General features: G+C 40.0%; 1 protein-coding gene across 2 annotated transcripts in view; it reads right to left on the reverse strand.

Moving 5' to 3' along the window:
• Positions 1-12,911, reverse strand: part of pkig (protein kinase (cAMP-dependent, catalytic) inhibitor gamma) — a 37,783-nt gene that overhangs the window by 18,579 nt on the left and 6,293 nt on the right. The window lies entirely within an intron of this gene.

The following is a 12,911-nucleotide window of genomic DNA, read 5'->3' on the forward strand; positions in this document are numbered from 1 at the left end:
ATCCTACATATCCTTCCTTCATTTCAATGACCCTGGCATTGTGAGTCCAGATCTATTTTATTCTTAAGAAACATCAAAGAGCCACAGCCTGAATTTCCACACTGATGTTATTCAGGAACGGTCACGGTCTCCTGCCGTCAGAGCATTTTGTGCTATCATGACTTTTTAAATGCCAACTTCATGGTCCCCAAGCTTTTCAGCTTCACTCTCACAGCCTCCTATCAGCATACTGTAACATTTCACAGCACATGTTCACAGACTCTGGGAAAAGGTTACGAGCCACCCCGCAGGTGAACTTCACTTGTGCATTAAACTGGCCAGAAAATGGGAGAAAGGATCTGTTAGGTAGGAACAAGTTGACATTTAAAAAATTACAATGATGATTGGTCACAGTAATCATGGCATAAATATTCTTTATAAAACACACGTCATCAAGCAAACTGATGTAGAAAGAAAATGCTATTAACAGTGTTTTGGGCTGAAAATCGAGCCTCCATCACAATATGCAATGCTTTACAACACACACTGTTTGATTTATGGGATACTCTGCACGGGGTCGGGGAGAAAGACATATTTAATTTTTCACAAATGAAAACAAGGCTGCCATGCAGTCTTTTCAATGTGCTGAAATGTTTTATTCAGCTGGAAAGGAAATTAAAATTCTCTCATAATTTAGGGATGTCATTATCATCATGCCATCCCTGATGTATGTGACATTGTTTCTTAAGCTGTACACTAATAATTTTATACTAAAACGCTCCCATCCAAACTACTCATAAGGGGTCAAAATGGCCAACATCCAAAAGCACTTAGATACATCATTAAATAATCCAAATGACTCCAGTGGGTTAACATGTGTCTTCTGGATGGAAATGAAATGTTTGTAAGAGACGTTACTACTATTGAAACTATTCATACTTTGAGCTTATTAAGCAATTCATGTGTTTATTTTTTTATACTAAAAAGTATAAAATTGCTAAATAATGCTTAATAATGAATGTATGTGCTTTTGGGAGCTTTCCCATGTTGAGCCATGTTTGACAAAGCTCATATTTTTTTCTAGTTAGCTACTTATGGGTAGCATGGCAAAAACAGTACTAGGGTTGTTGCGGTGACAGAATTTTCCCACCGGTTAATCAGCACGTGACAAACCCGGTGTTACCGGTTTCACCGGGTGGGAGGGGCTTATAAATGGTCAGAAGTGCGCATTTTACTTTCACTTTTGAATTAGATGCAACTGTTGTTTAAATCCAGCGCTTGCGTACGCTGCGTTAAATCGCGTATGAATTTGCGTGTAAATGTGAGTGCAACAGCTGGTTTAAGTGCTTGAGTCAATGTGCGCAGGTACTTCTGAGAGAAACCCGCCAGTCCCAAGCAGAGCAACCGGCTATTCCTCCATAAAGCGCTGCTTGAATGATGGGTTTATTATTATTCTTAATGAAAAACACAACAACAAAACGATCTCGCCTACATTAAACATCATATATGCATCTTATAACAAAAACGAGTAAGCACGCGGCTTCTGCCATCGTCTGCTTGCCGCAGTCTGAGGAATTAATGAAATCTGACACCCGCAGCCGCTGCTCTGTGATGACGCGCGTTCAGCTCCGCTGGATTCAGACAGCAGACACATACAGTTGTAAGTGTTTGCTCTCTCTAACGAAACTAAATGATTTAATTACAAGAAAATATCAAAACGACGGTGAAAGACGGTGTCGCGGTGGGCAAGTGATCTAACCGGTGAGAGGCTGAAGCACCGGTAATCACAGTTTCACCGACTATCGCAACAAGCCTAAACAGTACACTCTCAGAAAAAAAGGTATAAAAGCTACACATTTGTACCTAAAGAGAGTGCATAGTAGTGCCTTACAGATACATATATGTAGCTAGTAAATGGTTCATATAGTAAGACCTTTTTAACTCTTTTCCCACCATTGACAATTTAACTCGTCATTGGCAGGGAAGCGTTTTCTCTTAATTGACGAGTTTTTCTGGCAATCCATATTTCCGCTATTATCCACCAGATGGCACTCTTATCCAACTTATAAAACCCAGAACTATACCCTTTGTATAAAATGTGGTATTTTTGAAGAAACCTACCCATATTTGAGAGGTGATAAAAAATAAAAGGTAGGATGAAACAGTTTTTTGTTTAAAAGCATAGGGTCTGTTCTTTCTAAGGGTGTCACGATTTTGATGTTAAACCAAAATCAATTGAAATTAAGTCACAACCTCGAACTTCGAATTAAAAAAATGAAATCGTTGATGCTGCCACGCCCCCATGTCATGTCCGGTCTGCTTGCAAAGCAGAAACTTTATTGCTGGGAGTCAACCTCCTCTAACTTGGTTAGCTACAGCCAGACCGGTCGTTTCATAACTTATTTTATTTGCTTAAGAGTTATGAAAACACTATTTAAACATGACTTATTGGGGTATAGTCTCAGAATCTCGTATGACGGTAATAAAAGTGCATTTTTAAGGTGCAAAGTACTGACAGATGTTCATGCAGCATGACTAACATGGCAGGGCATCTCCGGGTTCAAGTTCCGGGTTATATTTCATAAAAGTCTAGTCTAAAAATGGCATAGCAACCTGTTCTTTCAAAAAAGTAAAAAAAAAAATCGAAACAAAGTAATCGAATTGAGAATTCGGAGAATCGTGACATTTCTAGTTCTTTCATTTGATATATTGTATGTTTAAATATTTAAAGAAGAACATATTCTGGAAGGCATTAAACTTTTGTGAAAATCATAAAAAAGCGCTGAATGGCGTTTAAAAGGGTTAAAGGGTACATGGTGACAGCTTATTTACAATTATTTCCTGAAAGTGTATAAATCACCCTGGCGTAATATTTCTTTCAAAGTTGTACCTTGACAAAATGTTTATAAAAAAAAACCATCAACAATACAGTTCCAGTGTTTCCTCTAGGATTTTGTCCAGCTGTGGCGGCAGGGGGCGCCCATGATGATTATAAAATGTACATTTTTTTTTTAATGTAAAAAGTAGGCTACAGTAAACTAACATGTATTTTTTATCATTTTCATGCTGTCAATTTACTTTTCTTTTATATATATATAGAATATTGCTTTTCTATGTTTGATCTAAACTGTATTTTCTTAAAAAATACGTAAGTTTTATAGCTTCATACGGATCTTTCATTGTAGTTTTAATGTAGTGTGCAAGTTCGTGCTCGTGTTTAGCGTTACAGAGCGGTTGCAAAGTCACGCACAGTCCTATTTGATAATCCGCACCGCTGTGATTGACAGAACACCCGACCACTTAGCCATCCGACATCAGCAGCAATTTTATTCCACGACCGGCCTGTTTGACATAAAGACCCCGACCCGGTCACACCGCAAATCGCGCAGTTAAATAGAAACCTTTAATGCTCTTCGCAGACAGATCTTAAACACAAAGCACGGTGCCATTTAAAAACTGTTACCTATCGGAATCCAGTCGAATTTTGGTCTTGGATATTAGACCCGCAGTTTACTCTCGCCTATCGAGTCCCGACCTGGATCTACAACGCATATAACACGTTAATATTATTACACCTGTTACATCAAATATTAGGAGTTTCACCCGCGGGTAGCCCGACCCTGTTGTTTCGTCTGAAAACAGATGAAACAGTCTCACCGTTTGCCTCAAGTTTTTATTACCAACGTCCTTCTCTTCCACGGGAATAATGTAAGTTACAAACAGATTCGACTATTAATGTCTTGCAGTCCCATTTAAGTAGTATTCAGTGTTTAGCCTTTTGTTTTTGGACAAACATCTTATCATTTAATGTGAAACTTTGTGAGGGTCGATCTAAAGCACAGAAGATTGACTGACAGCTGAGCGGTCAGCAGCGCGCTGCGCTTATAGCCTATATTCTGAATAACTAATGTCCAGATAAGTTGATAATATGAGTACAGTGATTCCAAATGAATGTCTAAAAACCTCGTAATATGTTAAATCGAAAGTTTAATCATGTCATTTCTCGCAGCCCCGCGCTGCATCCGTGTATATGCGCCTGTGAAAAGCATACGCGTGATGACCTTGCAACTTAAATTACCTTTAATTAATTTATTGCCATACAGATAAAAGTAAAATAACATTCGAAACTGTAAATTGTGTATTTTTTATTTGTGTACTTACAATAAAGAGAAAACCTTGTGCTTATTTAAAATAATTAAAAACACAGGGCGGACATTTCGGTAGCTTTATTTATTTTGCGAGCTGCCGCCGTGGGTTTTGTCTAGAAGGGATACAGAAAATGCCGAAAAGTTTAGTATTAGATTTGGAGGATTTTTAGGATGAAAACAACGGCTCTGGCTAAATGAGATACAAATACTTCCTACAATCCTGTGAAATTTTGTGTTTAGAGTTGGGTTTGGGTGAAGGATTAGGATAAAACAGTGCTCATCCGGCGAGATTTTGTTTGCTGTATCCCTTCTATTCACAACCATAGGTGTGGTGGGGATGTTTTAGGCGTGGCGGGCCGCCACGGTTGAATGTATATAGCGGAAACACTGAGTTCATTATGTAAGGTTTTTATACACCACTGATAATATAGTTATGTATATTATATTGCACTTACTTATTCATTTAACTGACACTTCTGTCAAGAGATCCTTCCAGGGTTTCCCCGCAGCACTTTTCAGTTCGGGCGGCCCACCTAAGCTGGGATACCCTACCACCTTAACTAAGTCGTCCAAAAAAAAAATTCCACCAAACGCCACATGGCCGAAATGAGAGAAAGACATGGTCCGTCACTGTCTGAAGGATAACTAGCCTGTTTATAAAACATTTAATTCATTAATAATCTAGTATGTATGTGTTCATTTTCTGTCAAAATTTTCTTCAAAATTGAGTTTTATTTAAGTGTTTTAAATAAAAATATTTTTATCATGACACATACGCCCCGCCCCTTTGATTGCCACGCCCCTGGCCCGCCCACCTGCACAACCCTATCACTTTACTGAAAACAAATTTTCTGCGGGAAACCCTGCCTTCTAAAAGTTACACAATGTTTAAATAAAAAAAGAAAACATGACGCTAAGAGGAAACATGACTGGACTCAATTAACCATACAGTATAAATAATAAAGGAGATACATTTCTATATTAACATTCTGTTTATCCCCATCACAGCAGAATTAGTTTCAATACAAAAACATTCTCTTAGTAACCAACAACTAGACACCACAGTTGGCATGGATCAGATCCATCCCTTAAGTGCCAGCATTAACAGTTTGCATGACAAATAAAACAGCTCTGAAATGTGTAATGACTACAGACATATTGGAAATGCAGATGGCTTTACAGGCTTTCAGCTTCAGCATGAGACTGTGATGCCACACACGTGACACATCCAATCCTTCAGATCCCAACAGGATCGCCACCACTCCATCCGTGAGGATTCAACGGAGGATCAAGATTTGGAAGACACCATACTTCATGAAGGAGTCTTTCAACCACCTGGGCTCTGATTGAAGAGCTGCTACTTTACAACCACAAGCTTTAAAGCCACTAAAAAGCAATTAATGGATGTTAGGAAGTGATCGCGAAATCAAGATGAAAGCTTTTTAGCATTGGTGCCGCACGGCTTTCGTATTTGCTGTTTTTTGATGAAACAAAGTGTTAGCATTTAAAAAGGCTATGCGAGATGAAGGTGCGTTTGCGTCGTCTCTTTACTAATGCAGAAGCTGATGGGCTTCGTTTCCCTGCGTGGCCCATCATCCCTTTTGATATCAGAGCAAATATTAAATAATAATGAGGATGCTGCAGCGAGACCGAGTCAAATGTTAAGGCAGTTCGGGACTGCTGAACTTTAGAGCCACCACACAAAGACACAAATCCTTCTTTAATTATTGCAAAGCATCCACATCCAACACAACGAAAACATTATTTGCTTAGTGGGTGGAGGTGTTCGAATCATTATTTGAATAAAAACACCAATCTCAGCAGCAGAAACAGACTGCATAAAGAGTAAAAAGCTTGTGTCTTTCAGAAGTGTCGAGCCTGATCAACCTGAGGGGGCAATCTGGTGGAGCCAAGTGGATTTCGTTGAACGTTTCAATAAAAAGAATATATTACATGAGAAAAACAATGGGTCAGTTGCACTGCTAGCAGACTGTGAGCTTTGATCTAAAAACTCACCATAGCACCATTTTTCCACTCTCTTATTAAATTGTATTTGTCAGAGAAATCCTCTTGCACGTTCAACAAAAACTGACTGCTAAACAAACACATCTCACACTGTTAAGCCTGAATTATACTTCTGCATTGGACCTTTGCCAGACCAAATATACTTGATATAACAACAAGATTGAGCTTTCCCATTACTATGCATAGAAGACAATGCAATAGTGTTGGGCAATATGCCCCATTTTGAGATCGTCCCATCGTCAGCCTGTGAGATTGCGGATACACGATAGTATCGGGGGGAGGGGCAGTAGCTTACTCATTTATTTATTTGTTCATTTTTACTTATTTGTTCACTTGATTGGTGGACAAAAACGAAGCAAGGGCAACACTGTCAACCTTCTTAAAACTGATGCCAATAATCCATCTTCGTCATTATGTCCAATCGCTCTAAAAATTCCTGCGTACCAGGGAGTGGGAACAACAAACTCGCTGGTTTTAACCCTTTGCGTGCCTAAAAACCTCTCTAGTGCAAGGAAATGTCAGAGTCACGTGTATTACAAGTTCAGGTGCTAGGAGTCCATGCCGCGTGCGTTAGGTCTGAGCAAGAGTCCAAGACGTGCACATTGAATCCAAGACGTGCGCATTGAGTCCACGTGCATGCAAGAAGGAATCAGTGTGCATTACAAGCTATCTTGCGTAAAGTAAAGCCCACAAACCTTCTCATGCGAGGAAAAGCATGCAAATGCGCATGTTAATGTAAAACTATGATGATAATTATAATAATAACAAGTATCGCCAACTATTGTCATGAAAGCCCACTACTAGCAATATCGGTAAAATCCTACAATGCAACACTCAATATGGTCGCTCTGGCAGCTAAAGTCCCGCCTTCCAGTAAAAGAACCAATCATCAATTAAAAAAAAAAGAATGAGGAATCTGTGGGGAAGTGGCTCTATATGCACTTGCACAGTAGGCAAAACAACCTCAAAACATTTTTACTTAGTCCAATTTCAGCTTTAGAAGCAAACATTACCGTCAATGGCAGTAAAATTGTTGTTCAGAAACATGTTGTTTAATTTTTATTTTAGCACAAAATTTTAGATATCTGCCTTTTCCCTATGCCATTTTTAATTATACTTCTGCATTGTTGTCTGCATCAACATGCAGATATTTAAATTCACTAAAAAGAAAACAAAGAAATGTGAATTTGGTTCCCATTAAACTGTTCCAGTGAATGGCAGTGGTATTGGTAACCTAGTAACCAACAGTAAACAAGCTTGGAAAATGGAGACAGGACTGAAATTAGTCACGATGGGGCAAGTTATAAATTTATTAACAGTGCAGCTTGTAATTGCCAAACTAAATGCTGTGCAAAGAAGAAGGAATGCCGCATTTTTGATACAGGCACTAGCAGAAAGGGCATTAAGATGATATTCAGCCCCATATATGATAAAGAAAACGTCAGCGGAAACAGCAAGACGGTCCGTCCTAAGGGTTTAGTGTTCGCTACTTCAGAATTTATTCAGCAAATATGTTTTCATCTCCCTTTATTGATTTTTACCCTTTTTTTGCATGTCAAAAACCACCTCAAGTGAGCGTAGAAACTTAATTGTGAAATAAGAGATTTTTAATCGAAAATTGGCGTTTTTAATGCAATACTTCAAAATGCACATAAAATCATGGTGAGGGAAACATGGATACTGTAACGCCCCTGTCAAGGCAACAGCCGAAGTAGATGCAGCATGTGTATTGTTGGAGATGCACAAGCAGTGATGGCGACAAATAGATAGTGACTCTAGTTTGAGCCGAAAGAGTTAAAGGAATAGTCTACCCATTTGCCATATTAAACTGTTATTACCTCAACTTAGACGAATTAATACATATCTATCTTTTTTCAATGTGTGCACTGTACAGCGCGTTGTGAATGTGTTAGCATTTAGCCTAGCCCCATTCATTCCTATGGTACAAAAAAGTTTTATTTTGTGGCACCATACTTACTGGTATAACTCCTCATGTAACAGTCTTTAAATAGGGAAAACACTGAAGTGTTTGGTGACTTTCCTGTTTGGTACCATAGGAATGAATGGGGCTAGGCTAAATACTAAAACATTCACAACGCGCTGTACAGTGCACGCATTGAAAAAAGATAGATATGTATTAATTCGTCTAAGTTGAGGTAATAACATAGTTTAATATGGCAAAAGGGTAGACTATTCCTTTAAATATCGCTCCTCAACTTGGTCCATCTTTGTTTTCAATATTGCAAGCGGAAAAGCGTACATGGAAATGCGACATATCTTTATAATATATACATTTTTGACCTGATGGAGGGGTTTAAGTAGGCTTGCCGCGATAGTCGGTGAAACGGTGATAACCGGTGCTTCAGCCTCTCACCGGTTATATCACTTGCCCACCGCGACACCGTCTTTCACCGTCGTTTTGATATTTTCGTGTAATTATATCATTTAGTTTCGTTAGAGAGACCAAACACTTACAACTGAATGTGTCTGTTGTGAATTCAGCGGGGCTGAACGCGCGTCATGTCACAGAGCACCCGCAGGTGTCAGATTTCATTTATTTCTGTCAGAGTTTGCAAGGCGAGCTGACTGACCAGATGATGACAGAAGCCGCGTGCTTTGCTCGTTTTTGTTATAATATACATATATGATGTTTAATATAAGCGAGATCGTTTTGTTGTTGTGTTTTTCATCAAGAAAAATATTAAACCCATCATTCAAGCAGCGCTTTTATGGAGAAGTAGCCGTTTGCTCTGCTTGGGACTGGAGGGTTCTGTGACAATTACCTGCGCACATTGACTCAACCACTTAAGTAAACCAGCTGTTGCACTCACATTGCACGCAAATTCATAGGCGATTTAACGCAGCTTACGCAAGCGCTGCATTTAAACAGTTGCATAATTCAAAAGTGAAAGTAAAATGTGCACGTCTGCATGCGCATTTATAAGCCCCTCCCACTCGGTGATACCGGGATCACAGAGTTTGTGACGTGCCGATTAACCGGTGGGAAAATTACGTCACCGCGGCAACCCTAGGTTTAAGCAGACCAATCACACCGCTTGCAGGCCACATAGAATTGATACACATCAAGGAATGGTGTAGGGTACACCGTACACTCGACGCGTATAAATTGGGCTTTATACATTTTAGAAAGTGTTTTTCTTATCACACCTAAAATATCAAGGGAGCCAAGACTGCTGACCCAATATACAATTAATATGCAGCTATAATAAGCAAGCACAAAAGTATACCACTCTCAAGCATCTAACAATGACTGTGATACAGGAGAGCTACAAAGAAGGTACCCATTATCCCTAATGAAAGCACACAGGAGTTTTACTTTCAAATGCTCTGAGGACAGAAAAGAAATGGTCTCAATTAAGCAATCATTTTCCCGTCTGCAAAAGTTTCCTTCTGGGCTCCTTTAGAGGAAGTAAAACTCGGTGCTAAAGAAAGATGTAAGGTGTTTCCACTGTCAAAAAGACAAGTTATGACATGCAAGCGAGCAAGAGGCAACTTGCGGTAAACAGTCACAATCTGCTTGTGAATAATCAAGCCAGGAAAATGAGAAGAGAGATCAAATATATAGTTCAATTCAGATCGTTCAACTCCCTGCTTGAACCATGAGTATCAAATTCTGTATTTGTTATCAGGCATAATTGCCACTTAGTGCTTCAATGTGGCTCTTGCTCAATCCAATCATTTACAGAGAGGGCGTGTGTTAAAATGGGTTAAACCAACACTCTGGGATTTCCCATGAATCAGACATTACACTATGACAGCGAAGGCAGGAATCAGAGCTGAGTCAGGAACAGGTGGTGTGTTCAGAATAAAACAGTGGGAGTTTATTTATTGCAATACATTTTAAAAACCTAAATTAAGACACATAACACTTTTCTGCTTATCTCCTGAAAATAATCATGCTGTTTGGAAAACTGTGGTTGAGCATTTAAATTACAGTATGCAGCCAAACCACACTGACATCATCTCCACCCTATTATTACAAGCTGCACATAGCATAAAGTGCCAGTTTCAATGATAAACAAGGCTCATCCTTATCACTCATTTTTGGGTGTGTCATTTTAAAAGCAAATGAGCTGATGAAATGCAAACATTGATATGCAAAACACTAATTGAAACTTAATTGTACTGTCAATTATTTTCTCTCTCTCTGCACTAAATGGCAGTGCCATGGTTGGATAGTGCAGACTAATGCTTGCACAGAATGGTTTACCGATACAAAAAGTTACTGGGGGCCCAATTATAGCACTTACAAAATGGAAAAAGTCAGATTTTTATGACATAAATCTAAAGACATTTATCATTTTGAATTTGATTAGGCATTGGTACTTATGAATATATAAATGCATTACGTTATGTTGTTGGGATAACACTCCCCTTTGGGACCAGGTAGCGAGCCTCTAGGTCCCGTCTTTTGACGTAATCCAGCCCTGTTGTTGCTGTGTCCAGCACGCACTTCTTGCTTTACTTGAACCGCACATGGAGTTCTTTGCTCTGTTCAGCTCTTGAATTTTAGGAGATCAGCAGAAGTGGACGCAACACATGCTCCGCTCTTGCTTAAACGTAACTGGCTGGCTTGCACTAGGTTATGTGCAGGCTGGGCTACACCCTTATGGGGTTCTACAACCTAAGGGTTGAAGCAGTTTCGTACCGAGTGGTGTCAGCATCGCGCACTTAACATGTTCGTTTATGCAGGGCCTAGGTAATGCCCCTTTTTAGCCACCATTTTCTAGTGAGGAGTTCCCTATACGAGTGAACTCCCTTTCCTAGGGTGTGTTCCACTCCAGATTTAGACACGCACTCGCAAACTTCCCTAAACACTTCCCCTTGGGGAATCCCTGTCGCCATTTTGAAGTGCGTTCCACTTCGTCAAGTGGACAAGGGAAGTTGTATGAACAGACCCTCGCTCCCTCAATTTTGAACGAGGGAGCAAGTCTACTTCATATGTACACTTCAGACAGCTCCATATCCCACAATGCAACACGATTGTGACGTTACTTCAGCAACTCGCGCTTTGCAGTTCAAATGATGGAGGGGGCGGTCTCCACTTTCCATGTGATCAAAGGCTTAAGGCGATCCATTTGAACCTACTTCAAGTGTTTCAGCAGTAGTGGGCACTCGTACAATGTAAGCAATGACGTACATCCGAGTGAACGAGACTGAGGGAAGTTAGCGAGGGAAGGTCATAAAAACCGAACTGAACGCAGGGCTAGTTTATTTTTTGGGTCTGGCTAAAAGAGGAGCCATTTCCCAGGTTCTGAGCCTGGTTACCAGCCGGTTTTGAAACTTATTTTTCTGACCCCTCTTTAGTGGTCCTGTTTTCATTTCCTTCATGGGTTTCCTCTTTAGTAAACCGTGAGTCTTCCCCTATGCGATCTTTCCACCTTCACCCATGAGTTAAGCTAAGCTCCCATCGGTAGCTTCTGCTCTTTGGTGATCTCGTTCAGTTTATTACGGACTTTTCCACTCTTAACTCCCTTCGGCAGGTTGTGGCCTTGGCTTATCTTTTCCAAAGTTTTCCCAGCGGCTGGCTAGCACTGTGCTATACTTCTGTAGAAGTTCACTTTCCATCCCCTTGGGTATGACCAACATCTCTTGTGCATTGGAAGGCAATTAACCTGAGCAGGCTTGCAAGGCTAAAGTTCTTAAAGCCAGTTTCTGTGGCGCTTTACACAGGGAACCCTAGTGTCACGTCATCGACACAACGTCAAGCGAGTGACGTTTTGTGCATCCTGCCACGTCACAGACTGCATTCTGTGTAACAGCAGCATCTCCGAGAACATCACATAATGCTCAGTTCTCATTGGTCGAGCCGTTTACCCGTCCACCGAAAATGGGAAATTCGAGACAGTGGTCGAAAAAAACTATTTCCACTGAAATAGCAACAGCAGATGGGTTAGAAACATCATAAGGGAGTAAATAATGACAGGATTGTCATTGTTGGTTGAACTATTCCTTTAAAGGGCAGGATATTATCTCTTGACGTGACCTTGTTACACACATCCAGTTCTGCTCTTGCATTAAACACACAGCCTTAACAGGAACCAGGTGGGATGTGTGTCCTTGTCATTTATGTCCTTCTCTTGCAACCGCTGTCTGATCCGAGACAGACACTGTACATCTGGTGTGCAGACAGATAGAACATGGGACTGAAAACCATGTAGAAACCCACTATAAATCCCCCCCAAAAATCTGCAACTGTATTAGGCTTAATACATAAAACCCCTTTCTTCAACAGGTGTCACAATATCTGCTGAAGTCAGATCAGATTTTAAAGTCACCATGAAATAGAAATTTTTTTATGGAATATTGTGGTGCTTTTTATAAATGAACCATCTGTGCACTTCATTATTAATTTTTGAAATTAATGTGCCCTCATAATTGTTAATCACTTCCTGTCACAAGGAACGGTGCGAGGGAGGGGCTATCAAAGACTTTTTGATATTGCAGCAATTAGCAACATGGCCCAACAATCCAATCAGTTTTCAATGGACAAAATCAAGTCCTGCCCAACATTTCTTCTTTATCTCAGTAGACGTTTCACTCGGATATACATCACAATGCAGAAAAGATGGCAATCACTACTTCCGTTTTATGGTGACTTTAAAATTATAACTTATAATTTAACAGCACTTGGATGTTAGTGCCGTAGGTCTTTTCTTTTGCACAGTCAGGGTTTCAGAGATGCTTTGTTCCTCTTATGCACCATAAACCCAAAATAAATTAACCCAGAACAGATCT

The sequence above is a fragment of the Paramisgurnus dabryanus genome, chromosome 21, assembly GCF_030506205.2.
Source record: "Paramisgurnus dabryanus chromosome 21, PD_genome_1.1, whole genome shotgun sequence".
Classification (NCBI taxonomy): Eukaryota; Metazoa; Chordata; class Actinopteri; order Cypriniformes; family Cobitidae; genus Paramisgurnus; species Paramisgurnus dabryanus.